General features: G+C 44.0%; 1 long non-coding RNA gene and 1 pseudogene across 7 annotated transcripts in view; both read left to right on the top strand.

The window, feature by feature from the left end:
- LOC140611769 (uncharacterized) overlaps positions 1-26,644 on the top strand; it is a 192,139-nt gene that overhangs the window by 6,772 nt on the left and 158,723 nt on the right. For 4 of the 7 annotated variants that reach the window (XR_012012964.1, XR_012012962.1, XR_012012958.1 and 1 more), the window contains exon 2: positions 1,194-1,270. This is a non-coding gene — a long non-coding RNA (uncharacterized lncRNA). Of the gene's footprint in view, positions 1-1,193; positions 1,271-15,082; positions 15,242-21,787; positions 21,809-26,644 lie in introns of all 7 variants that reach the window. The other 3 variants (XR_012012963.1, XR_012012960.1, XR_012012959.1) reach the window with 2 other exon arrangements.
- On the top strand, positions 3,266-6,708 carry LOC140611768 (integrator complex subunit 4 pseudogene; annotated as a pseudogene).

The raw sequence follows: 26,644 nt of genomic DNA, 5'->3' as shown, positions 1-26,644 counted from the left end.
TGTGATCTCCCCTAGGGTTTTGATGGAATCTCATCTCACATTTACATCTTTCATCCATTTTGAGTTTATCTTTGTGTCTGGTGTGAGACAGTGGTCCAGGTTCACTCCTCTGCATGTGGCTGTCCAGCATTCCCAGTGGCATTTATGGAAGAGACTTGTCTTTTTTTCCAGTGGATGGTCTCTCCTGCTTGGTCGAATATGTGGTCTTGACCACTGAGTGGAGGGTCCACTTCTGGATTCCTCTTCTGTTCCATTGATGGATGTGTCTGTTTTTGTGCCTGTACCACACTGTCTTGGTGAGCACAGCTTTGCAGTGCAACCTGAAATCCGGCATTGTACTGCCCCCCGCTGTGGTTTTCTTGGCTACTCTTCCTGTGGCCATTCGGGGTCCTTTCTGATTCCACACAAATCTTCAGATGATCTGTTCCAGCTCTCTGAAGAGAGTCCATGGTATTTTGATAGGGATTGCATTGTGTAAATTGCCCTGGGTCACGTTGACGTTTTCCCAGTATTCATTCTTCGGATCCATGAGCATGGAATAGTTTGCCATCTCTTTGTGTCTTCCTCAGTCTCTTTCAGACGTGTTCTGTCATTTTTCGGATAGAGATCCTTGACCTCTTTGGTTAGGTTTATTCCTAGGTAGCGCATGCTTTCGGGTGCCATCCCAAATGGGGTTGACTCCTTAATTTCTCTTTCTTCAGTCTCATCGTTAGCGTCTAGAAAGGCCACTGGTTTCTGGGCATTGATTTCGTACCCTGTCACACTGCCGAATTTGCTGTATGAGTTCTAGCAGTCTTGGGGTCGAGTCTTTTGGGTTTTCCAGGTGTATGGTATCATGTCATCTGTGAACAGGGAGAGTTTGACTTCTTCTAGGCCGATTTGAATGCCTTTTATTTCTTTTTGTTGCCTGATTGCTGAGGCTATGACGTCTAGTGTTATGTTGAATTGCAGTGATGAGAGTGGACATCCCTGTCTCGTTCCTGATCTTCTTCGGGGAAAGGCTCCCAGCATTTCCCCCTTGGGAATGATAATTTGCCGCGGGCTTTTCATAGATGGCTTTGAAGATGCTGAGGAATGTTCTCTCTATCCCTATACTCTGAAGCGTTTGGATCAGGAATGGATGCCGTATTTTGTCAAATGCTTTCTCTGCATCTATTGAGAGGATCATCTGGTTCTCGTTTTTTCTCTTGCAGATCTGATCAGTCACATGGAGTGTTTGACAAGTGTTGAACCAGCCTTGCATCCCGGGGATAAATGCTACCTGGTCACGGTGAGTAACTTCTCAATGTACCGTTGGATCCTATTGGGTCGTATATTGTTGAGAACGTTTGCATCCATGTTCATCGGAGACATTGGTCTATAACTCTCCTTTTTGGTCGGGTGGGGTCTTTGTCTGCTTTTGGACTTAAGGTGATGCTGGTCTCATAGAACGAGTTTGGAAGTATTCCATCTCCAGAAGCTTCAGCTGGCCTCACTGTAGTCTCTTTGGCAGGCTCTTGATTTGGTTCAGGATGTTGCTCAGTGGCAAAAGTCATTTGCTCCACTGAGGCAGGTGGCGGCTCCGGCATGTGCGGGAACCCGATAGCATGCACCTGGGCGTGCTCTTCCTCCAGGGTGGCCACGGGTACAGGTAGCTCTTGCATGTCGGAACAGTGAGTCAGAGGTGTTACCACCACATGCATTGGTTTGGTCTGAGCAGCTGGCTTCTCGGCTCGAGCCATGACCAGCTCAATCACCTCTGGCCCTGAAGCTTTAGCAGGCCCCAAGGTAGGAGCTGGGGCCAGTTGTTGAGGTGGTTCAGGATATTGCACAGGGGTGGACACTATTTGCTCCACTGAGACGAGTGGTTGCTCCGGCATGTGGCAGACCCTGATAGCATGCGCTGGGACATGATCTACTGCGAGGGTGGCCAAGATTGCACGTGGGTCCTCCTTGTTGGGAGAGTGAATCAGAGATTTGACCACCTCATGCATTGGCTTCAACTCAGCAGCTGGTATCTCTACTCTGGCCAAGCACTCAGCACCGACAGCCCTGCCCAGCTCGATCACCTCAGGCCCAGAAGCTTCATCAGGCCCCACCTTCAGAGCTGGGGTGGGCTGCTGACATGATGTTGCTCAGGGGCCAAAGCTGGTTGCTGCACTGAGGCAGGTGATTCCTTTGGCATGGCATGCCGGGGACATTGATAGTGGGCACCTGGGGGAGCTCTTGTTGCAGGGTGGCCAAGTGTGTAGGTGGCTCCTCCAGGTCGGGACAGTGAATCAGAGGTGTGACTGCCTTGTAAATTGACTTGGCCTCAGCAGCTAGCATCTCGGCTCGGGCCATGCACTCAGCACCAACTGCCATGCCCGGCTCAAACTGCTCAGGCCCATAAGTTTCAGCTTGCCCCAGTGTAGTAGCTCTGGCGGGCTCTTGATTTCGTTTAGGATGTTGCTCAGTGGCCGAGGTCGGTTGCTTCACTGAGGCAGGTGGCTGCTCTGTCATGTGGGGGATCCCGATAGCATGCCCCTTGGCATGCTCTTCCTCCAGGGTGGCCATGGGTACAGGTACTTTTTCACATTTGAAATACATTATTGCATATTTGCTTATGTTAAAAAAAAAAACTGTGTCCAAAACTTAAAGATTCTTATTTACTGATGCATTTAAATCTTTCTCATGATGATCTACGGCATTTAACATAGTAGTGAAATTGTTCGTATCTGTGCCTTCAGCAGCTTTTACTTCTGTACTTGTGGTGTTCCTGTTTATATCACTCGGATATCTTTTGAAAAACAATGACATACTTTAGAACCCTGAAGATTTCCCTGGTGTTTTTTTTTTTTTTTAGTGTCATACATTTCCATTTATTGGACCTACTGAATACATCAGTTAAATGTTTGCTTATTTTACATAAAGGGCCCATTTTCTTTTTTTTTTTTGAATTTTTAATTTTTTTTTTAAATTTTTATTTATTTATGATAGTCACAGAGAGAGAGAGAGAGAGAGAGAGAGAGAGGCAGAGACACAGGCAGAGGGAGAAGCAGGCTCCATGCACCGGGAGCCCGATGTGGGATTCGATCCCGGGTCTCCAGGATCGCGCCCTGGGCCAAAGGCAGGCGCCAAACCGCTGCGCCACCCAGGGATCCCCAGAATTTTTAATTTTTTATTGGAGTTCAATTTGTCCACATATAGCACAACACCCAGTGCTCATCCCGCCAAGTGCCCCCCTCATTGCCCATCACCCAGTCACCCACCCCCACCCACTTCCCCTTCCACTACCCCTTGTTTGTTTCCCAGAGTTAGGTGTCTCCTGTTTTGTCACCCTCACTGATACTTTCACTCATTTTCTCTCCTTTGCCTTTATTCCCTTTCACTAATTTTTATATTTCCCAAATGAATGAGACCATATAATGTCTGTCCTTTTCCGATTGACTGTTTTCACTCAGCATAATACCCGGGACAGCTGCACCCCAATGTTTATAGCAGCAATGTCCACAATAGCCAAACTGTGGAAGGAACCTCGGTGTCCATCGAAAGATGATGGATCAAGAAGCTGTGGTCTGGCGGGAAGTCATGGCGGCTCACCTAAAGAAACGAGTGTACGACGAATTCACTAAGGAGGTCCAGCAACAACAGGAGGAAATTGCAACCAAGAAACTGCGATTGACAAAACCAAGTAAATCTGCAGCACTCCACGTAGATCTGTGTAAAGCTCCCTTCCCAGCGGATGCTTTGCAGTATCTACTCCAGTTTGCCAGAAAGCCTGTTGAAGCAGAAAGTGTGGAAGGAGTAGTTAGGATTCTCTTGGAACATTATTATGGAGAATGATCCATCTGTGAGACTGAAAATTGCATCATTGTTGGGTTTATTATCAAAGACTGCAGGATTTTCACCAGACTGCATTATGGATGATGCCATTAACATCCTGCAGAATGAAAAGTCTCATCAAGTCCTTGCTCAACTGTTGGACAGCTTGCTTGCAACTGGCACCAGACTCCCAGAGAATCAAGCTATCCAGATGGGATTAGTTGATGTAGCCTGCAAGCACCTCACAGATACGTCTCATGGTGTAAGAAATAAGTGCCTGCAATTACTTGGCAATCTTGGCTCTTTGGAGAAAAGTGTCACAAAAGATGGAGAAGGCCTAGCTGTCAGAGATGTCCAGAAGATGATAGGGGATTACTTCAGTGACCAAGACCCACGTGTCAGAACAGCAGCTATAAAAGCCATGTTGCAGCTTCATGAGAGAGGACTGAAATTACACCAAGCAATTTATAATCAGGCCTGTAAATTGTTGTCTGATGACTATGAACAAGGGCGCAGTGCTGCAGTCCAACTTATCTGGGTTGTCAGTCAGCTCTATCCTGAAAGCGTTGTCCCCATTCCTTCTTCTAATGAAGAAATTCGCTTAGTTGGTGATGCATTTGGAAAAATTTGCCCCATGGTCAATGATGGCTCCTGGGTGGTTCGAGTTCAGGCTGCAAAGCTGTTGGGCTCAATGGAACAAGTCAGTTCTCATTTCCTGGAGCAAACACTCGACAAGAAGCTCATGTCCGATCTCAGGAGAAAATGCACTGCACATGAACATGCCAAGGAACTTTACAGGTCAGGAGAGTTTTCCAGTGGCAGAAAGTGAGGAGGTGATGCTCCCAAAGAAGAAATAGATACAGGAGCTGTGAACTTGATTGAGTCAGGAGCTTGTGGAGCCTTTGTTCAGGGATTGGAAGATGAGATGTATGAGGTCCTCATTGCTGCTGTGGAGGCTCTCTGCGTGCTGGCCCAATCTTCACCTTCTTTTGCGGAGAAGTGCCGCCCTGATTTCCTGGTTGACATGTTTAATGATGAAATTGAGGAAGTACATCTGCAGCCCATACACAGCATGAGAAAAATTTCTAATAATATCACTCTCCGAGAGGATCAGCTTGACACTGTCCTGGCTGTGTTAGAGGATTCATCCAGAGATATTCGAGAGGCTCTTCATGAACTTTTATGCTGTACTAATGTTTCGACTAAAGAAGGGATTCATCTTGCACTGGCGGAGCTGCTGAAAAATTTAACCAAGTACCCTACTGATAGGGACTCTATATGGAAGTGCTTGAAGTTTCTGGGAAGTCGGCATCCAACCCTGGTGCTTCCCTTGGTGCCAGAGCTCCTGAGCACCCATCCATTTTTTGACACAGCTGAACCAGACATGGATGAACCAGCTTACATTGCAGTTTTGGTTCTTATTTTTAATGCTGCTAAAACCTGTTCAACAATGCCAGCACTGTTCTCAGATCATACCTTCAGGCATTATGCCTACCTCTGAGACAGTCTTTCTCATCTTGTTCCTGCCTTAAGGTTACCAGGTAGAAAACTAGTGTCATCGGCCATTTCTCCCGGTATTGCGCCCCATGAGGACCCGTCCCATCAGTTCCTGCAGCAGAGCTCTGAAAGGGTGTACAGTCTTCAGAGCACCGGAACCCTCAGGGAACCCAGAAGCTGCTGGAGTTCACCATCCAGGATCTTCAAAAACGTGGAGAACTTCAGTCTGAACTAGCAGGAGTCGCTGCTAGGAGTTCTCGGCTACCTATCTTTGGTGTCAGCTTCTTCTCCTCAAGGCCTTGCAAGAAAAGCTCTGGAATGTGGCTGCCCCTTTATATTTGAAGCAGAGTGACTTGGCCTCCACAGCAGCAAAACAGATCATGGAAGAGACCTACCAAATGGAGTTCATGTACAGTGGTGTGGAGAATAAACAGGTGGTGATTATACATCACCTGAGGCTGCAGGCCAAAGCCTTGCAACTTATAGTAACAGCACGGACTACTCGAGGAGTTGACCCCTTATTTGGGATGTGTCAAAACTTTTTACAGGAAGTGGACTTTTTTCAGAGGTGTTTTATTGCGGATTTGCCCCACCTAAAGGACAGCTTTGTGGACAAACTTCTTGACCTTATGCCCCGACTCATGACATCCAAACCTGTGGAAGTGGTCAAAATTCTACGGACCATGCTGAGGCAGAGTACCTTCTTGCACCTCCCCCTTCCAGAGCAGATCCACACACTTCAGCCAGCATCATTGAGCCAGCAGGTGAGTCAGACAACCCCTTGCAGTTTACATCTGGATTGGTTGTGGCCCTGCATGTCGATGTGACCCTGGAAAATGTCCAGGACCCTCAGAGTGCTGTGAAGGTCCAGGTCTTCTATCCAGATGGCCAGGCTCAGATGATTCATCCTAAGCCGGCAGACTTGCAGAATCCTGGCCCAGGGCGCCACCGGCTTATCACTCAGGTGTACCCCTCCCATACTGCCTGGACAGAACCATGCCAGGTGGATGTGAGGCTGCTGCTGGCCTACAACTCCAATTCCCGCATTCCCAAATCCCCCTGGATTGACGGTGGCGAAGTGTCACCCCAGGTGGAAACCAGCATCGAGGGCACCATCCCCTTCAGCAAGTCTGTGAAAGTTTCCATAATGCCCAAACCTGCAAGGCGCTGAGTCACAAGCATTGTGTAGAGCTAAAGCTGAGAAAGACCTTCTTAGGTAGCAGAGTGAGCCCGAAGCCTAGAGCACTTCACCTGGAGCCGGCGTATGGGCATGAGCACCATCACCCTTATCGTCTCATCTGGTATCAAACACAAAATAAATTATTTTGCATTAAAAAAACAAAAACCTTCAAGTCCACACCTCTTCCTTCCCTGACTCCCCCCACCACCTCAATAAAGTTGAGAAAACAACAACAACAACAACAAGAATCTGTGGTCTATGATACAATGGAATATTACTCAGCCATTAGAAACGACAAATGCCATGAAAGGAGAGTGATGTTTGTCTACTTGTTGGGTTCATGTTGTTGTACGTGTGTGTGCAGCCAACCAGCAGTGCTCATTATGTACCAGATCATCTACTAAGAATAGTCTTTTACCCAAAACCAGGAAAGAGGAGAGAGAAAGAACTAGTTTTGAGAGCTTTTTGATTTGGAAAAAGCATTACAAAAATCACGATTTTCATTATACAGTAAGGGAGTAGCTTCCTTCATTCTCGTGAGGATTAACGATAGAGGGAGTCCTGTGAAATGAAGACCACTTTGTATTCCAATTTAATTTCTTGAATTTCTTAATTGTTTCCTTTTCTTTTTGGTTTTTACTGACATTCAAAAACTGAAAAACTTCTAGCTCATAACTTTGTTGCATTTCTAGGTCCTTGCAGCAACAAAAGGAGATTGTCATATTAGGACTAGAACTTTAAGTGAGTCCTAAAGTATTGGAAGAAAATTCTAAAATATACATTGAGGTTCTACAAGGAAAAGATTGAGTTTAAACAAAAGAGCCTGAGCTAATTCTTCCAGAAGGTTTGTTACTTTGAATTCAGAGCCCTTTTACAAGTATATTAGAAAAATAAGTAGTCCCACAGTATCAGTCGATTCATGTATAAATGAGAAGAGGGCTAACATTAATGAAACTACCTCTAAAGTAGTTGACTGCCAAGCTGATTGTTAAATTGGTTATTATGGAAACAGGAGAACCAACTCACACACTTAGAAATGAGGTCCCAGACTGGAAGCACTGGTAAATGTAGCTGCTCATAATCTAAGTTAAATAATTCCTTGACAATCTGAGTAGATCTATATCATCATGGTGGTCTTATATGTAATTTAGGGTGTTTAGTAGGAAATTATTGAATGGACTTCATGATTCTCTAGAGCTTATTTTTGAGAGGTGCTAGTGAATCAGGAGGGGAAAAAAATAAATGCTCAAAAAAGTCCTATTGCCATCTTACACATTTGGGGAAACTGTAAGAATATGTCCAAAGAATCTTGGTCTTCAATACTTTTATATACAGTAATAACTAACACCATAAAATAGCACTTATTTAGATAGAATTGATGGTAGACGTGGCAGTACTACATCCTTTTCTACAATGTCTGAGTGTTTGTAGTACTTAAGACCTTTCCATCAGGCATCAACATTAAATATTGAATACCTCTAGAAAGTGTGAAAATAATTTTGTCTTTGGAAGTAGTTAACGTGCAGTTTTTCCGTGTGTCCCATTGGACTTTTCTAGTGATGATTCTCCTAGGATGCTTTATCAGTAGGTGTCTGGATTTTATGGACTAAAAAGCTGATATTTTCTTTTATAATTGAAATCTGTAAATTATCTTTATACTTAATTTTCTATGTCCATTCATAGCAAAAAGTAAGCAAAATATCCCAAGACAAAGAATGATGGTTCCCCCCCACCAAACCTTGAGCATAACCGTTGAGGAACAAGAACTGTCGGAGATCTATGTGTGTGTATCTGTACATACATCCATGCATACATGGCAAGATTTAACAGAAATCACAATTCCGACATCATCTGTGGTTTATGTCACAGCTCTTCTCTGTCGTCAGCCTCTGTTTTTCTCTTTGGGCTTTCGTTGAAAAATACTCAGCCTCATATCTTTTGCTCTGAGACTTTAACTGTAATCCTTGAATTCTTAATTTCAGTTCAGAAACCCTAGTCGTAGAACTCATGAGTCTCCAGATTTCCATGACTGTCACCAAAAATTGAAAATCCTATAGGTTTGCCTTTTTTTTTTTAAACTAAAGACTTAAAAGCAAGAAAAGAAAAAAAAATGCTTCTTTCTGTCTTGACAAACATGAGGAAGAAACTGCAAACAGGAATACAGGTGGAAGCAACTCCTTCTGTAGCCTCCCCTTGTACTTTTAAAAGAGTTTTGTCATGGGGTTAATGATGGAGAAAGTTGACAACAGGCATTGTATATGTCTGCTGTTCGCAAACTGTATTGTGTGACCGTATTTTTTTCCCAGTCATTGAAAGGATTCTCCCAGTGTGATACCTCTTAATTTAAAGAAAAAAGTGTTTTTTTCTCCTGTAAAATAGTCATCATTTGGAACTGGAGGGTATTACGCTCAGTGAAGTAAGTCAATCGGAGAAGGGCAAACATTATAATGTCTCATTCTTTTGGGGCATATAAAAATAGTGAAAAGGAATAAAGGGGAAAGGAGAAAAAATGAGTGGGAAATATCAGAAAGGGAGACAGAACATGACAGACTCCTCACTCTGGAAAATGAACAAGGGGTGGAAGAAAAGGAGGTAGGGTGGGGGTGTGGGGTGACTGGGTGACGAACATTGAGGGGGACACTTGATGGGATGAGTGCTGGGTGTTATGCTATATGTTGGCAAACTGAACTCCAATAAAAAAATCATCATTATTTTATGACATTTATAAAATGCAGTAAAAGATAAGGAAACCATCCTGAGAGGCAGGATGCCTCTCTCATTTGGCCAGCTTTTTAACATGTTCTACTTATTTTCCTCCCTTATTATTTAAGGCTTTTTTGTATGTATGCACTGTCTTTTTTATTGGCTATATTTTTGAGGAAGAAGCTCTTCAATTTACAGGTGCTGTATATTTTATAGTCATAAATTCATTGATTTCTAGAAATACACATTTGCTTCCATGTATCCATTAGAGTGCAACAATCCTGAACTCCTAGGGATTTTTCACTGATGAAAGTTGTTTTTATACTTCCCTGTTGTATTGAAGCAGGTCTGAAGACCAGGAAGAAAGCTGACTAGTGATCTGAATTGCAAAATGTTGAGAACTAACCAGTGGGTTGTCATGGTGCCTAATGACTCTTGTGTGTGTGTGTGTGTGTGTGTGCCTAATGACTCTTAAGTACAAAGGAAGTTTATTAATTATTTGAAGTAAAGACAACACAGTCATTTGTAGGAGATCCTTAGCTAGAAAGTTTTAATATTCTTTGAAGAAATCAATACAACCAAACCTTAGAAAGTTTTAGAAGTTACCAAAAAATCAAAACCTGAGCTGCAAAAAAGAAAAGTCATGTATCTGAGGTGACAAACGTAAGGGAAGCAAGCAAGTGCAGGAAAGCTGGAAGCTCTCGATTGGTTGTGGCCACAGAGAGTTTGGACAAGACAGCAGGATGTGCCACTTTTGTTTTGTAGGGAAGTGTCATTTGTGACCGTCATATTTGTAAATAGGTTTTCCGTTGGTTTTGGCGGCAACAATGTTTGCCACTCCTCTGGTCTAACTGGACCGAGACATCCCTCACTTCTATTACCGCTAGTCCATGTGTGCAGTGCTGTTGGTTGGCTTTGGAAATGTGAACTTTGTGGATAAAACAGGGAAGTTTCTCTGGCATCGAGTGGCACACAAGGCTCTGTAGGGATGGTGTGTGTGCATGCGTGCGCATGAGATACTCTCATAACAGGAAATATACAGTACTCAATTTCATCAACAGTAGCTCAAATTTAGTTACTGAAACAGGTTTCAATGAACATTGTATTCTCTGCTTCAGGTTTTTGTAGAAGTGACAAAATTGGACAGTGTAATACCGTAAAGAACTACAAATTCACTAGAATATAGCTGACCTCCCCGCAACGTGGGGATTAGGGGTCCCGACAGCATCCCCCAGCACAGCTGAAAATCCACGTATAATTTTTGATTCTGCCAAAACTTGACTGTTAGTTAGTAGCCCACTGTTGATTGGAACCTTACCGATGATATAACCAGTAGATTAATATGTATCTTACAATGAAGTGAGCTAGGGAAAAGAAAATGTTATTTTTTTTTTTAATTTTTATTTATTTATGATAGTCACAGAGAGAGAGAGAGGCAGAGACACAGGCAGAGGGAGAAGCAGGCTCCATGCACCGGGAGCCCGACGTGGGATTCGATCCCGGGTCTCCAGGATCGCGCCCTGGGCCAAAGGCAGGCGCCAAACCGCTGCGCCACCCAGGGATCCCCAAGAAAATGTTATTAAAATCATAAGGAAGAGGGGCGCCTGGGTGGTGCAGCCATTGGGCTCCTGGGCGATGCCGTCAGTTAAGTGCCTGACTCTTGGATTTGGCTCAGCTCATGATCTCATGGTCTCTGGATCAAGCCCTGCATCGGGACTCATGCTCAGCAGTGAGTCTACTTGGAATTCTCTCCCTCTGCCCCTCCAACTCGTGTACACACTCTTTCTCATTCTCTCTTAAATGACTAAATCTTTAAAAAAAGAAAATCATGGGAGTAAAGACATCTATGGTGCTGTACTGTATAAAGAAGTGGACCCATACAATGCAAACACATGTTGTTCAAGTAACAACTGTACTCTTACTATATATATATCCCACTTATTAAACTGTGATCATTAGACAGTCATCAGCAGTTGTCCCTAAGGCTAATGAGCTTTTTTTTCTCTCTCTCTCCTACTCCTAGTCTGCAGAACAGGAATGCTGCCCCTCTCTACTGCATTAGCAGGAAAAGATCTCTGAGGGCAATTTAGAAGACCTGGTGTCTGTTTCCACGATTGCCCTTTCCAAGCTGGGTCACCTTTCCTCACTCCATGGGGCCTTTGTTCTGTTATGTGTGCTTGAATAGCAGACAGTCGTCAACCAGTCTCATACAGTATAATCTAGTTGGAAATCTCTGAGCGCAGGACTTACACGACAGCCACCCCGCCCCGGATCCCCTGCCCTGCGTGCCCGCTCTTCGTGGTGCTCGCCACCTTGTGACATGTTACAGATTTATTCAGTCATTGTCTCTTCCACCTGCGGAGGAAGACCAAACCCTGTGGATGGGGGCAGTCGCCTGATGTGTTTTGCCCATCGCTGTGTCATCAGCGCCTGCGTCAGAGCGTGTCGGAAACCACATGAAGCTCGTGGTGAATGTTTCTGGAATGAGTTAGTTATTAGGATCCAAACTGTATTTCTGGGTAATAATTTAGAGATCACTAAAAACTAAGTTCCTATGATAAGGGTTTTAGGTGTCTGCCAGTCGGCTTTATGACGTTCTTTGGTTTGCATGAAAAACTCTATTCCTCCTACAGGATAGAATTCGAAGAGCAATTTATATTTAGAAGATGTTTATAATAAGCCTTATGGGCCCAGTTTATCGCAGTGATCTCTTGTTATTCAAATGCTATATTTTCTCTAATGTAGATTGTACGGTTGTGCCTGGGAGGCATGTGCACTGCATGAAAGTAGGATCTGTGAGGCCCTCTAGCCATCATCACACCATATGGCTATTCCTGTAGATACTTACTTAAACCACAAAATATTTGCACATTGCTTTCTTTCTTAGCAAGTAGAAAATATACATGATAATAAAAATGTTACCTGATAGAAGAAATTTAATTTATTCATTTCACAGTTAAGAGTCTGACAATGAGAGATCTGTCCTAAATGGCTACCTACTTATGCATCATGCTTATTATATGTGTCAGATTGAAATATTTCCCATAATCCTGGTAAGTTGAGGAGTAAGGCCCACCTGAGCACGACCCGAACGCAAGGGCACGAGGCTTTGCACGAGGCGTGGTGCATGGCAATTGGTCTTTTCTGTTTATAGTCACTCCGGGGTGGGGGCCGGGTCTGGAGTGAGATCATCTCCTGTCCTGCCTTCCGTGCTGTTTGTAGGTGGACACCTCCCACATTTGTCATTCTCCCACTGAATTGTATATCCAACTACTCATGTAACCTCTCCTCCAGTTTCTGCAAATAAACATGATCTCACCACACATACTCCTCTGTATTCTTCACCCCTGTGACTTGACTGCAAGGCTGTCTTCCCAGTTACTCAGCCTCCAGACCTCAGAGTTGTCTTTAATTCCTTGCTGTCTTTCAAACCCCCATCCAGTGCATCAGAAAAAAAAAACCTTTTATCTTGACCTTCAATATAGATCCAGAATCCAGCTGTTTTCTATTATCTCCACTGCTAGATACTAATTCAAGTGACCATCTTCTCTTGCCTGAATTCTTCAGAAGCCTTTTGTGGGGTTTTCCTGCCTTTCCCCATGCCCCGCTGTGAGATTCTACATGGAGCAGCCATCTCGATCCACTTAAAGCAAAAGTAAGATCCTATAACTCTTCTGAAACCATTTGAAGGCTCATTCAGCTCAGTCACTGTAAAAGCCAAAGTGGGGATGGTGGTCAAAAGGCCTACGTGATCTGTCTGCCCTTCCTTGTCTCTTTTATCACAACCTCTATGTCTGCCTTCCTGACCACTCTGCATCTTCCTTTACTGTTTCTCAGAAACCCATACAAGTTCCCACTCTTGGACTCATTCTAGCTCATTCCCTTGCCTAGAAAATTCTTTGACTTGAATTTCTCTTAGAGAGCCTTCACTTGCTTCAAGTCTTTTCCCAGAGGTAAACTGTTCATGAAGGCCTACATTGATCATTTATTCTAACTGTAAATCCCATCTCGCTGGCACCCCTCATTTCCGTTGTCCTGCTCCATTTTTTCTTTGCTACATGTCTCTTTCTAAAATGCGATGTGATGTTTTGTATTCGTTGCTAATTACTGGTTTCCCACTCTAGAAGCTTCACCAGAGCAGGCACTTTTGCATCTCTTTGTCTCTGCTGTACCCAATGAGGTGAAGACCATGCTTTACACAAGATAATAGCTTATTGAATAATTGAACAAATAAACTATGAGATACAGAATTTCCACTCACTCATTGGACAGATATATTGAGTGCCAATGATTGTAGTCCCTGTACCAGGCATTGCCATACAGTAGAAAGCAAAAGACCCATGTTCCCATGGAGCTTTCTCACGGCCTACTCAGAGGACAGTCACTTTAGAAATATTCATACTGACAAGTGCCTACAAGAAACGTGGGAAAGGTGCTATGAAAGAAAATGACAATGACCATAAAATATCATAATGGAGAGAACTAGCTCTTAAATTAGAGGTTCAGGGAAGACCCCGTTAAAGAAGTAACATATGTGATGAACGTTGTAAGGCTAAGGCTAAGTTCCTACATAGGAAATCTTAATAGCCATTGAGATGTTGAAGAATGTAAAAAAAATATTGATGGGAGTCTCCAAGATTGAGAAAGATTGAAAAAATGGTCAGGGAAGGTGGAACATAATGAATAGATAGATAGGAGAGCAGCATTAGATGTGACTAAAGTCAGCATGGACTAGATCACACCAGGATTTATTGGCTCAGAGGGTTTTGATTTCATCCAAGGTACAAAGAGAAGACTTTGAAGAGAACTAATAAGCAAAGTAACAACATAATGATGTTTGGGGCTTTCACTATTAGGCTACCTGTTGTGGGTTTGGGAACGATTCAGAAAAGAACAGAGTTAGGGACACCTGGTGTGGGGGGGATCAGTCGGTTGAGCCTTTGCCTTTCGGCTCAGGTCAGGATCCCTGCCCAGTGGGGCATCTGCTTCTCCCTCTCCCTCTGCCTCTCCCCGCTCCGACTCATGCACTCTCTCTCATGGTCTCTCTCAAAGAGGTAAAAGTCATCTTTAAAAAATCGAAAAGACTTGAGTTACAAGTGGGAAGGCTAGCCAGAATGCAATGATATTAGTTCTAGTGAGAGATGACAATGGGACATATAAATGTGACCTGGGTGCTGAATATAGAGAAGAAAATAATAAGATGGATGTAAAGTATATTTTAAATTAGAACGGTCATGGGTTAGATGTAGAAACAGATATGGCTGCCTGGTTTCAGTCATCAGCAAATGGATGGATACAGGTAGATAGAAATGTTGGGGTGAGAAACAGATAATAACATAATGAATCATTGACCACCTTTGTAGGGAGATGGGGATTAGGAAGCAGATGATCGGGATCCCTGGGTGGCTAAGCGGTTTGGTGCCTGCCTTTGTCCCAGGGCACGATCCTGGAGTCCCGGGATCGAGTCCCACGTCAGGCTCCCAGCATGAAGCCTGCTTCTCCCTCCTCCTGTGTCTCTGTCTCTCTCTTTCTCTCTCTATATCTATCATGAATAAATAAATCTTTTTAAAAAAAGGAGATGATAAAAAAAATTAAGTCCATTGTTTGAGTTTAATCGGGTTCATTTTGATGATCATCCCATATTTTATACATGTTGTCCCATATTGTCCCAGAAGGCTCTGAAAGAGTGCCTGAGTCTCACAGTTTTGCGTGGAATGAACAACAGGCTAGACACTTCAGGCACGGAAAGCTTGTGAGATGGTGTGTAATATCCATCATCCTGAGTATCTCTTTTCATCCTCACACCAGTAAATGTCGAGTCCGTCTTCCTCAGTTCTCGTCTTCAGGGTCTCGGCTTGGAAAAATCTCCACCTGCTCCTCCTTTGTTTTGACTTTTGGTTGTGATTTTTTTTTTTTGAGTCTGGGTAGACCAGATGGGACCAGGTGAGGAGCAAGGATTTGGCCTACAGCAAAGCTTGGGAAGGAATGTAAATATCGTGAGCCCCGAGAGAACAAAGCCCACAGCAGAATGTCCATGTGAATGAATCACCGACACGGCAAGCCTGGACACAGGACAGGGTAGGTATTCTAGGGGTCCAAACTTGGCAGGGGACACAATGAGAAATGGGGAAAGCATGCAGCTGCAAAAGGTGTCCCCATAACAGGACAGCCACAGGCAGAGGTGGTATTCAAGAGTTCAGATAAAGGGTGGCACCTCATTGTTTTGGAGAAACACACTGAGAATGCAGTTTGGGAAGCTAGGATTGTTAAGAGGCCCATGTGATGGAACAATCAGAATATCCTTGCAGAGCAGTTTCATCACTAGTGTTCAGTGCCCTTCTTGAATTCCTGGGTGAGACCAACACGTGCACCAGATGAAGCCGAGCCAAGCCCGAGGCAGTGACGTGTACAGACTGTCGATTATGGTATAGAATGATTGCTCCGGTGAGCCTTCACTCACATCTACTCCTGGGTCGAGCAGTTTCTTGTTGCCTCTGCTGCATTGTTAAGTTTGACACCCCATGGACTGGTGGTCTCATCATCGTCTCTTAGAGTTCGAAGACTCAGCCAAATGAATAGGTAACATCCTACTTGCTCTTCTCTTACTTTTAATCATAGTAGTTGCCTAAAAGGGTGACTCATGTATTCAAGGCCTTGAGGAGTCATTAGTGAGAAATTGAAACAAATGTGAAGATCCAGAAAGACCGTACCTTTCTGCTTCAAATTCCACGTGTCTGTTTCTCATTGACTTTGCGTGCTATCAAATCACAATGACTGAGGCTCCCCGGAACCATTGAGAAAAGTATCGTGTGTCATCTAAGCTGGGATGTATTTAAAACACTGCATTATCACTTTGCTAAATAAGATCTGTTTTTTTTTTCCACGTCTGAAGCTAGATGTGGTCAGATTCATCTACAAATTCCAAAGAACATTGCCTAATACCAGATACCATGAGCCTGTTTCAAAGCCAAGAGTGAATGATGTCTGGAATTTATGTCCCTGCCAGTTTCACACATATTGAAATGATATAGTTCCTAACAACATAGAGATTAGCTGTCACAGTCTTTAAGTGGCAGTTTGGTACAAAAGGACCATGGTTTTTGTCAGGTTTAATCTGATTGGTAGTGAACTGGAAGAGAGAGGCCAGGCAAAAGTTGGTGGAAACAGGCTTTTATTTTTATTTATTTATTTTGTTTGAAACAGGCTTTTAATGGGATGCGCTCCCTGGCTAGGTTCTGAGGCCCGCAGGGGAGAGAGAGCGAGGGGGGGAGTCACACCCAAGCAAACTGCAGGGGGGGTCTATAAAGAGTTTTCCTCTGGAAGATGGGGGCGGGGCGGCATTCCAATTAGGGCAAGGGTTACAGGTCTTTGGGTGCTCAGTTAGGGTAGGGCCGCAAGGCGGCCTTATTGGGAGGTTGCTGGCCTGGGGTCAGCCATTTTGAGGTCCCCAGTCTCCCCAGCCCAACATTCAGATCTTTTTGTTATGTTATAATGGGGCGATGATTCAGATCCGGCTGCTTCCTGCTGATTTAGGGGCGTCGTGGTGCCTGTCGGAGGTGGGCAGGCCAGCGTAGGGGTGTAAAACAAGTTGGTTGACTGATAACCGAGATCTTTCGCGGATTCCTTCCTTGATGATTCAGAGAGAGCAAGGGACCACCATTAATAGTATGCCAATGATTAGGAGTGGGCTTAGAGAGAGGAGGAGCCATATGGTTAGTGGGGTCTGCCACCATTGGGGTGTAGTTGGGTCGACAGGGTGATACCGTTTTTGGAGAGACTCACGAACTTTGGCGAGGACGTGGAGATTGCTTTCAACTACACCTGTTTCGTTGATGTAGTAGTAGCAATCTTCATTGAGACACATACAAGTTCCTCCTTTCTTGGCCGTGAGGAGGTCCAAGACACGTCGGTTCTGAAGAGCTACCTGGGCCACCGGGTTTATTTGGCGTTGTCGGGAAGCAAAAGACTCTGCCAAAGCCTCGATAGCCATTTGAAGCCTCTCGGATAGGTCCCTGGAGGAATCTACAGAGTAGAATAAGGGCCCCTTACCCAGTGGTCACCAGGGTTGAGGCCAGGGAGACCCTGACAACCAGTGGGAGAAAGATCACTCGTTTCTGCTTTTCCAGGGGGCTGATGAGGAGGGCTACTTCTGCCTGACTATAGATAGTTAATCGCGGAACTAGGGAGACAGTCAGGAGCGAGGCAGAGGTATTGAGAGATTGAGATAGGGTGCCATGGCACCAAAAGAATCAGGCAATAGCAGCATGATGAGAGGTGACGTTTGACCGGGTGACGTTGCACAGGGATGAGTTAGGGGCAGAATAACAGAAGGGGAATTGATGGTTGAGAGGGTCAGTAAATAGGGCAACATTAGTGAGAGAGGGATGAGGCAGGCACTGGAGGTGTGGGTGCGGGGCTGGTGCAGCTGAATGCACTTGGGGAGGGGAATGGCCACAAGGGGAGTTTTGCCTAAAGCGGCACAGATAAAACAGTGGGACAGATTGCCCATGCAGGAAAGGCTGGCGAGGGAAGTGCCTTGTTGGATAAGTTTTATCCAGGAGAAGGGGCCCTGGTCCTGAGTTGGGTTAGCCTGTAGGTGGGTGCTCCTGGAGTAGGGGTGACTGAATCCACATGGGCCCACAGGAGGGCTCTTAGAAGAGTTAGGGAAGGTAGGTAAGTAAGATAGGAGAGGAGGAGGTGATGATGGAAGATTTTAAGTGAGCAGGAAGGGCCACCCCGTAGAGAAGCTCAAAGGGACTTAGGCCCGATGGCCCTCTAGGGGTGGCTCTGAGCCTTGTTAAAGCCAGCGGGAGGAGGGTTGGCCTGGACAGGTGGAGTTTCAAGGGTAAGTTTGGTGAGATGTTCTTTGAGAAGGCCGTTGGCCCACTCTACCTTACCCGAAGACTGGGGGTGATATGGGATATGGAGTTTCCAGGTAATATTTAGGCTCTCGGAGTCTTGCCGGGTGATGCTGGAGATGAAAGCCGGGCTGTTGTCAGATTGTAGGATCTCCAGGAGGCTGAATCTCAGAATGATCTGTTCGATGAGTATGGTGGCCACCACATCCGCCATCTCCCGAGCTGTGGGAAAAGCCTCTATCCAGCCTGTAAAGGTGTCCACTAAGGTTAATAGGTAGCGAAAGGATTTATGGCGCGGCATGTGGGAAAAGTCAAGCTGCCAGTCCTTGCCAGGTTGGTAGCCATGGAGCTGGTGATTGGGTCCTGGCCTGCGAATTCCCCCTTGAGCATTTACAGTGGAGCAGGTTTTGTAAGACTAACGCACCTCTCCAATTACCTTTTGGAGATGTGGATAGTGGAATCCTGGGAACTGGTGTAAGGCCTTGGGACCAATGTGTAGGGATTGACGTATGTCTGAAATGATCACAGGAGCTAAATGGTTTGGAAGAGCGAGTTTCTTTTGAATGAAGATCCAGTCTTTCTCCCCGGCTATTCTTCCCATCTTTTTTAGTGTGTGAGTTTCCTCATCTGTGTAAGAGGGGGAATGTGGTGTGTTGAGGAAGAGGAGGGGAGCTGATGAGGAGCCTAAGGCAGTGGCTTGGGCAGTTGAGTCAGCTTTGTTGTTGGCCCAGGACACCGGGTCCATGGAGGATTGATGTCCATGGCAGTGGACAATGGCTACTTCAGTGGGAAGGCTGAGGGCCTCTAGTAGTTTTGAAATGAGGGGCCCATAGATTATGGGGCTTCCCTTGGTTGTAAGAAACCTTTGCTCTTGCCAGAGGACAGAATGTGTATGTGTGATGATGGAGGCACATTTGGAGTCCGTGTATATGGTAGCTCATTGCCCTTTGGACAGGCGAAGAGCCCTGGTGAGGGCTCTAAGTTCTGCCTTCCGAGAGCTTGTCCCGAGGAGGGGGGAACTGCCTCTAGGATGGCATCTAGGGTAACGATGGCCTATGCTGCGTGTCTCTGGCCACAAAGAGAATTTGGTCAGGGTTAGGGAAGGGCTGATTCTAAAGTCCTGGATGTGGAGGGGGCAGCTCTTCCAGGAGTTGAGAGCAGGAATGGGAGGGTTCTGGGTTAGTAGAGGGGGTAAGTAGGAGGGTAGCCGGACTTAGCCGAGGAGAAGCTGATAGATAGATGTCAGGATTTTCGACGAAAAGGAGCTGGGCAGGAAGGGATTCTAAGGAAGGAGTGTGAGGAGGAGAACCCATCCAGGCTGCAAGAGAGGAGTGGGGCAGTCCGTGGAATAGAGGAGGTGCCATCAGTTCCCATCACGGCTACTGGAGAGGGGAAGCTGGCCCCCGAGTAGGAAGGCACAATGGAGTCAGTCGCCCCCGTGCCCAACAGGAAAGAGATGGGCTTCCCTGCTACCTGGAGCAGGACCCTGGGCTTGGCCTGGCTTAGGGGGTGTCTGAGTCTGGGCCCCGTCAGTCATCATCCAATCCGAGTAGTTGAAAGGCTGGACTTCCCGGCTCAGGGTTTCCTCTGTGTGGAGGCGCCAAGGATCCCCCGAGACCCAGCAGGCGGATTTCCAGTGGCGCATCGTTCCACATTGAGGGAATTGCCGCGTTGGCTCCTTGGGATTGGGACATTGACGGGCCCATTGTCCCTCGGTGCCACATCTGAAGCAAGCCCCAGGTGGGATTCGGTTGGTTCCCCCTTTCTGCGGGCTCCCACCGACGCTTGGGTCTGGAGTTGGACCTTCTGCTGGAGCCTGGCCTGCCTCTTAAGTTCAGCCACTTCCTCTCGGGTGTTAAGGACTTTAAATGCCATTTTCACCAGGTCGGGAATGGGAGTTTGAGGACCCTCCTTGGTCTTCTTTAGTTTTCTATGGATATCGGAGGAGGACTGATAAACCACTGCAGTGGTAATCCATTTTAGCGCATCTGTAAGGACCAGTAGGGGGGATTGAGGTGAGACTCTGGAACAGTCTGCGTGGGGAGGGGAAAAACCTGACTCATGATGCTGGGAGTGGCACGCACACGGAGATTTTCTTACCCTTTAAGTTTCATGGCAGAAGTCTCTCTTTTTATTCAGGTCTGATTCATAAAACACAAACCAGTACATAAATTTCTCATGAGAAACTTTGCATGAAGTGGTACAAAGAAAGAGGTCTTACAGGTGTTTCTTCCACAAGTTCTGAAGTTCTGCGTTTTCAAGTGTGACCTTTGGTGGTTGATTTTTCTTTTGTTTTCCTTATGAGGAGAACATTTTTAAAGGAGACTGCATGATTCAGAGCTGTTTTATGAAAGTTCCTTAAGAACGAAAAAATGAAAAGAAGGAAACCATTTCCTGTAGCTTCACTCTGAGGGACACAACCCCTCTGTCTCTGGCTTGTGACGCTTCCACGGCACACTCCTGCAAGGATGGGAGCTTGCTGTCTTCTCGCTGGTCTGGGGCGGGATTAGGGATGACCCACGGTTGAATCTGACAGCGGGAAAGCTCTCGTAAGCCCTGGTTTTAATCTGGTTCTGAGTTCAACTGTGGAGTCGTACCGAAACCCAGGTTTTGTTCTCAGCTTTGTTCTGGGGGTTCACTAGCTCATGACAGAGGTCAGGAACTGGGTGAGCAGTAAGGAAGCCGTCTCTGTTGGAAGAAAAGCGTCTTTACGATCTCCTATCTATGGGCTCATTTTCTAACTTACGAAGCACCGTCAGGAAGTCTTGTGGGCTCTCAACCTTAATTCCGTTTTTACGTAAGAACGACTTTTGCTCTGAACTCCCAGAAGAATAACAGGACGTTTGGAATTTCTGTTTAGATTTGCATAGTGTTGCTGCTTTAAAAGCAATTTTTAGTCCTTTACTTGGCCTAATGGTTTTCTATTTTTTCTTACATATGCAAATGAATTACAATATAGGAATGCAGTTGACATCCAATCATAATGATCATTTGTTAGTTAAAGGCTATTTCAGTCTATAACACTTTGATCCCTAGGAATTTAGCTGTGGTTTTATGAGTTTTCCCGTATGATTGCCCACAAATTTTTATGTTGACTAAAATTGTAAGTGGTTTAAACTGTTCAAACAAATTACTTAGCAATTAAACCCCCAGCAAAATTGTAATTCATTTTAAATTAAGCACAGAGATTTGGTGCTCTTTCTGAGCAAAACAACGGGACATAACGGTGAAATATGGAAATTCGGTATTTTGCGTGAACTGTTTCCGACAGGACAAAAACATTCCCAGCACTGGGCATAGCAAAGCCTTCCACTAATGTGAATTAATTTTGTAGCAAAGGATCACTTGGGAGGATTCCTGCTTTTGAGTTTTATCCAGGTTTCATTCTTTGAAGCACCCTTTCCATAAACTTGTGTTTTATTCCTAATTTGTCGTACTTCACCTTTTGATATTTAAACAACTCACATGCAGCTAACCGAAGTCACGGTAGTATTCGCTTCTATATCAGGTTATCACCTGCTATGTTGAGAATTGCAAAGCCAGAGCACATTACAAAGAGTCAGTTGGACTTTGATACCCAAAATTGCATTTACGAGGTTCACACTCCTTTGTGTTTCACCAGATAGAGACAGCAACAGTGTTCTCATATAATGTGTGCTTCAGCCTCTGTGCCAGAACTTATAGTGTCTGGATTTTAATATGTGTGTTGATCTGTTAACCAAAGTTGTTTTGTTTTGTTTTGTTTTGTTTTGTTTTTTGTCCACAGAGGCATGGACACCTGCTTCTGGTGAGTCTTTATGCTGAATATACATACTCAGTTGTCGGTATGTATGTATGTCACTTTGAGGTTCTCTCTCATCAGTGTTACCATTCTTGACAAAAAAAAGTCTTTGTGTTTGATATCCTTTCTCGTTTGTTAGCCAGGGTCTACCAAAACCATTACTTTTTGGTGACACTTCAGTTTTGGCCCAGAATGTCACAGTCTGTATTGAATCTCTCATTTCATTGATCCCTCATGGTTTTTTTTTCTTTAATTTTTATTTATTTATGATAGTTACAGAGAGAGAGAGAGGCAGAGACACAGGCAGAGGGAGAAGCAGGCTCCATGCACCGGGAGCCCGATGTGGGACTCGATCCCGGGTCTCCAGGATCGCGCCCTGGGCCAAAGGCAGGCGCTAAACCGCTGCGCCACCCAGGGATCCCTCCCTCATGGTTTTTAATTAACTTTAGCAGCATTCGAAGATTTTCTTTCACTAAGGGGAGTCAGAGGAATCAGAGTCTTTCTCTACATTTTTAAAGTCATTCCATAAAAATATTCCTGTGACGTAACCTGAACTCAAAATGCATTTCATCAAAAGGGAGAATTAATCCAGTTTGATGAGCAAGTTCTGAATTCGATATGCTTTGTTTAATACTTGGTCCCGGTGCTACGCGTACCATCTTTCTGTTGTAGTTTTGTGTTCCCGTGCTAATTTTGCATATGTCCTTGCTCAGGAGTCTGGGGATTAGACTGCATTCTATCCCTGTTTATGTCAGCTGGTATTTTCATTATTTTCATCTTGCTTGCTTTCAGATTTTCCCCTCCTTCCCCAACTTTTCCAATTGTTGAGGTCTTTTATTTTTTTTCTTGCCTGCTTTCTGGGAATTTTGTTTAAGGGAAATGAACCTCTTGCTTCTTACAGTTTATGTTTTCCTAGCCATCTTATGGCCTTCCTCATTACTTAATTTTTTTAGGAAGATGAGCAGTTCAAAAAACACAACGTGAATATATGTTTTTGTTACTGTGATAGGGAAAAATCTTTATCATTTCTTGTCAAAAGCATTCTTCAACCCAGAGCATTTTACATACTAAAATGAATCTGTTGCCTATACGGAATGGAAGCCTAGTGTAGCAGTGAATGTTTCCCTCACAAATACAGTTTTTTATTGATTGCTAGCCATTTTGATTTCATTTATTAATGACTTTGTCACTGATCAGAAAACTCTGACATAGTATTTCTGTTTACTACTTTGGGAAAAGAATAATTAGGACCATTATTCATAACTCCAATATAGCTTGTTAATTTTCAAGTTCATCGTACCAGAATATGCGCATGCGTGTGTGTTTGCAATGGTATTGATGTTTCAGCGTGTCTTCCTAAAAATTCACAATGTCTGTAGATAGATAGCTATTTCAACATTTTGTGAGGTCTTAGTTTTCTTTGTTCTTTTATTAAAATAACAGCAAGTAAATAGCCCATACTTTTGGTTGTGTCCTATAAGAATTTCTGCTTGGAATACTTGGAAAGAATAATGCTAGTGTTATATGAATTTTGTCTTAATCATCAATTATCAATTATTTTTTATCTATTTTTATCTTGAGTATGATAAATGATCATGGAGTCAAAAACTGTTTAGTTTAAACATAAAATGTTCTTCGGTCGATAGTTTATGAGATTCATTTCATAGAACTGTCTTTATGTTTCCATTTTGTGCTCAGTGTCCTTTTGTAGAAATCCAGATTGACTACTTTACACTGTGCATATATTTAGAGCATCATAAATGTGGGCCATCAAAATGATAATTTCATGGTATCGGTGAAACTCTGGATAGAATTTTCTTTCCTATCATCTATCAGAGTTTTAATTTGTTAACTTTACATGTCCTAAGTGTACTCAGTTATATCCTGAACCTGAAAGGTCGTTGAATATATGACACCTATAAGTACATACCTATCAAAACTGTAATTAAGATGCATTTTGCCATTTTGACCAAAATGTCATAACAGCAGAGGCATGCCTAAGTCTCTTAGTGGGTTTGTGCTTGATGTCATTGAGAGCAGTATAGTCGAGAATAACCCACTACTGGTCCCTGAGCCTCACATGAAAACACGTTCTGTACCAGAGGGTGGAGTACCTTTCACTTCTTCTCGATACCTCTTTTATTTTTTTAAAGATTTTTATTTATTTATTTATTCATAGAGACAGAGACAGAGAGAGAGAGAGAGAGAGGCAGAGACACAGGCAGGGGGAGAAGCAGGCTCCATTCAGAGAGCCCAACGTGGGACTCGATCCAGGGTCTCCAGGATCATGCCCTGGGCTGCAGGCGGCGCTAAACCGCTGCACCACCGGGGCTGCCCTCCATACCTCTTCTATTGGTGCTACTCACTGCAGAAATGACAGAATGAGCATGGGACTACTCTGTAGGCACAGTGAACATTTCCCAAAGTCTTCAAAGTGCACAGTCCCTTCAGGGTAGTAGACTAGCACATGACCTTGCTAGAAGTTTTTCTTCTTTAAAAATAAAGCCCTTTGTTTTTTTTCTCATTTCATGTCAGAATCTCTTTAAAAAAAAAAGACATTTTACTTTGGAAAGAACTTTTCAGATAAATGATCGTTAAAAATGCAATCAGTATATAGAAGTGCAAAAAGTAAACGGAATTGCAGATCTCGTCACTCAGAGGCAGCTCCTGTTAGCTCTTGCTGATGTCTCTCACTGGTCACGTGTTCTCGTGCATATTTAGAAATGTACATATAAGATTTTGTATAAAGGAGAATCTGTTGATCATGATGTTTTGCAGCATGCTCTGTCTCCTCCATATATCATAGACATCATTGCATATATTTTATAGATAACAGATTTACATTATAATTTAATGACCTCACAATCTGTTGTTTATCCATATCATGATACTGCAATTTCACGCTACTTTAATTTATATTTCTAAATATTTACTGTGAAAACAATGCTATGTGTAAATCTTTCCTAACTTATTATTTTCCTTGTTTAAGCTTGAGAGCTGGTGCTAAAGCATCCATCTCTCGTTCCCTCTGACCCATCTTCCGCTTCATGTTTCCACCAAACGTGGTAGTTGCTTTACTGTGTATACGTGAGGAATGGAGAAGATTGTCATTTTTATATTAAAGTAAACCCATATTTTATGTAGCCAGTTACAAAAATGTGAGATTTCAAAGAAATGTCTAATTTTCTTTGCATCAGCTCAGTTCTAAAGTTCTGTAACTCGTTCCCTCTTTCCTTTCATTAACAATACTTTGACAGAAAACATTGAGAAATATTCTGAGTGTTTGAAATATCAAATACTGATTATCCAGTGGGGAAAAAGGAGTAATACTTAATATACTCCGATTTCACCTTTATATGTCTGTTGGCTTTGATGTAAACACATGGTGTCAGACTCTTGATGTTTTAGGAGAGCTTTAATAATTAAGTTTATAGTAAATTGTCATATCAGGATTAGTGATAAATACAGTAGCCCATGTTCTGACCTAGGGTTAGTGGTCAGCCAGCTGCTGGTAGAAGTTTTTACTTCGCAATGCGTAGGCATCCTAAAGTATCTCATGGTATCATGACATCTGTAATTCAGGCATGAAAAATAAGGAATGGATGTGAGAATCCAGTGTTTAAAAATAACGTTTGAGGCTTTCTTGGTCTTGGTGGGTGATAGCTATGTGAGCACAGCCCAGTTTTCCCACCTGCAGAAGTCTTACAAAAGTACTGTTCATGCTCCATCCTCCAAACCCCATAGTCAAATGCTTTCCCCGAATCTCGAGCTAAACTGCATGAGTGGGAGCTCTCGGTGCTCCCTTGGTCTTGTGGAGCCACTGTAAGGCTTTAATATGCACGCGGTTGTCGTGGCTTGTTCCTCCTGGCAGTTTTGCCTGTTGTGGAAATAATCCTCTTCTTCTGGCCTGTGGCTTGTAAGTGCGCTGCTGCCTGCCCACTTCTGGAAGAGGAGACTTGTACCCTTCGACTCCCTACACGAGAAGACCTGCTGACACATTCAGAATAGGGCTGTGGGGCTTCTCTTTTTATAGAACCGAACGCGACAAAATTCACTTTGTTTTGTTAAGGAAGGAAGGATGCATATAGATTCCTTTGCGGCAGAAAAATATTTCCCATATAGAGATTAACACCTTTCAAATTGATTTTCTGAAATGTCTTATGTGGTTTCTTTGACATCTTCGATTTTATCAGAGATGTTTAAAGGGCAGAGTTTATGGGTGACGGGCACTGAGGGGGGCACTTGAGGGGATGAGCACTGGGTGTTATTCTGTATGTTGGCAAAGTGAACACCAATAAAAAATACATTTATTATAAACAAAAAAAAGAAAAACTTAAAAAAATAAATAAATTCTGCTTCTGAAACTAAAAAAATAAAAAATAAAAAAAATAAAAATAAAGGGCAGAGTTTAAGCAATGGGTCAGTTTTAACCAGAAAAATGTAGGATCTTCTTCTGAAAAAAGAAAGTTCAGTATTTCAACTTTGGTCTATGTATACGTTCTAAGAACCAGGGAAGCTGTGTTGTGTTACCTTGGGCCTGTGTGTGTCAGTCGGCAGTAAATGACCGAGATCATGTGGTTTTCATCAATATTAATACTTGCTGGGGCACCGTTTCTAAAAGGCCAGGAATGACGGAGCAAAACATTTTCCCGAGAATGCTTTATAAGACGCCTTGAAAACATGAAGCAATTTAACCCACTTGATAGATAGTCCGTGGCTTCTGAGGTAAGGCTGCATGTCCAGAGCGTAGGGCATTGGCAGGAGTACGGAGCAGCAGGGCCGCAGTGTGTGCGCGCCCCTTTCGGGGCTGGGGGGCCTGGAGCCGGGGGGCCGGGGCCGGCT

The sequence above is a fragment of the Canis lupus genome, chromosome 20, assembly GCF_048164855.1.
Source record: "Canis lupus baileyi chromosome 20, mCanLup2.hap1, whole genome shotgun sequence".
NCBI classification, from domain to species: domain Eukaryota; kingdom Metazoa; phylum Chordata; class Mammalia; order Carnivora; family Canidae; genus Canis; species Canis lupus.
This window is presented reverse-complemented; position numbering and strand designations above follow the sequence as displayed.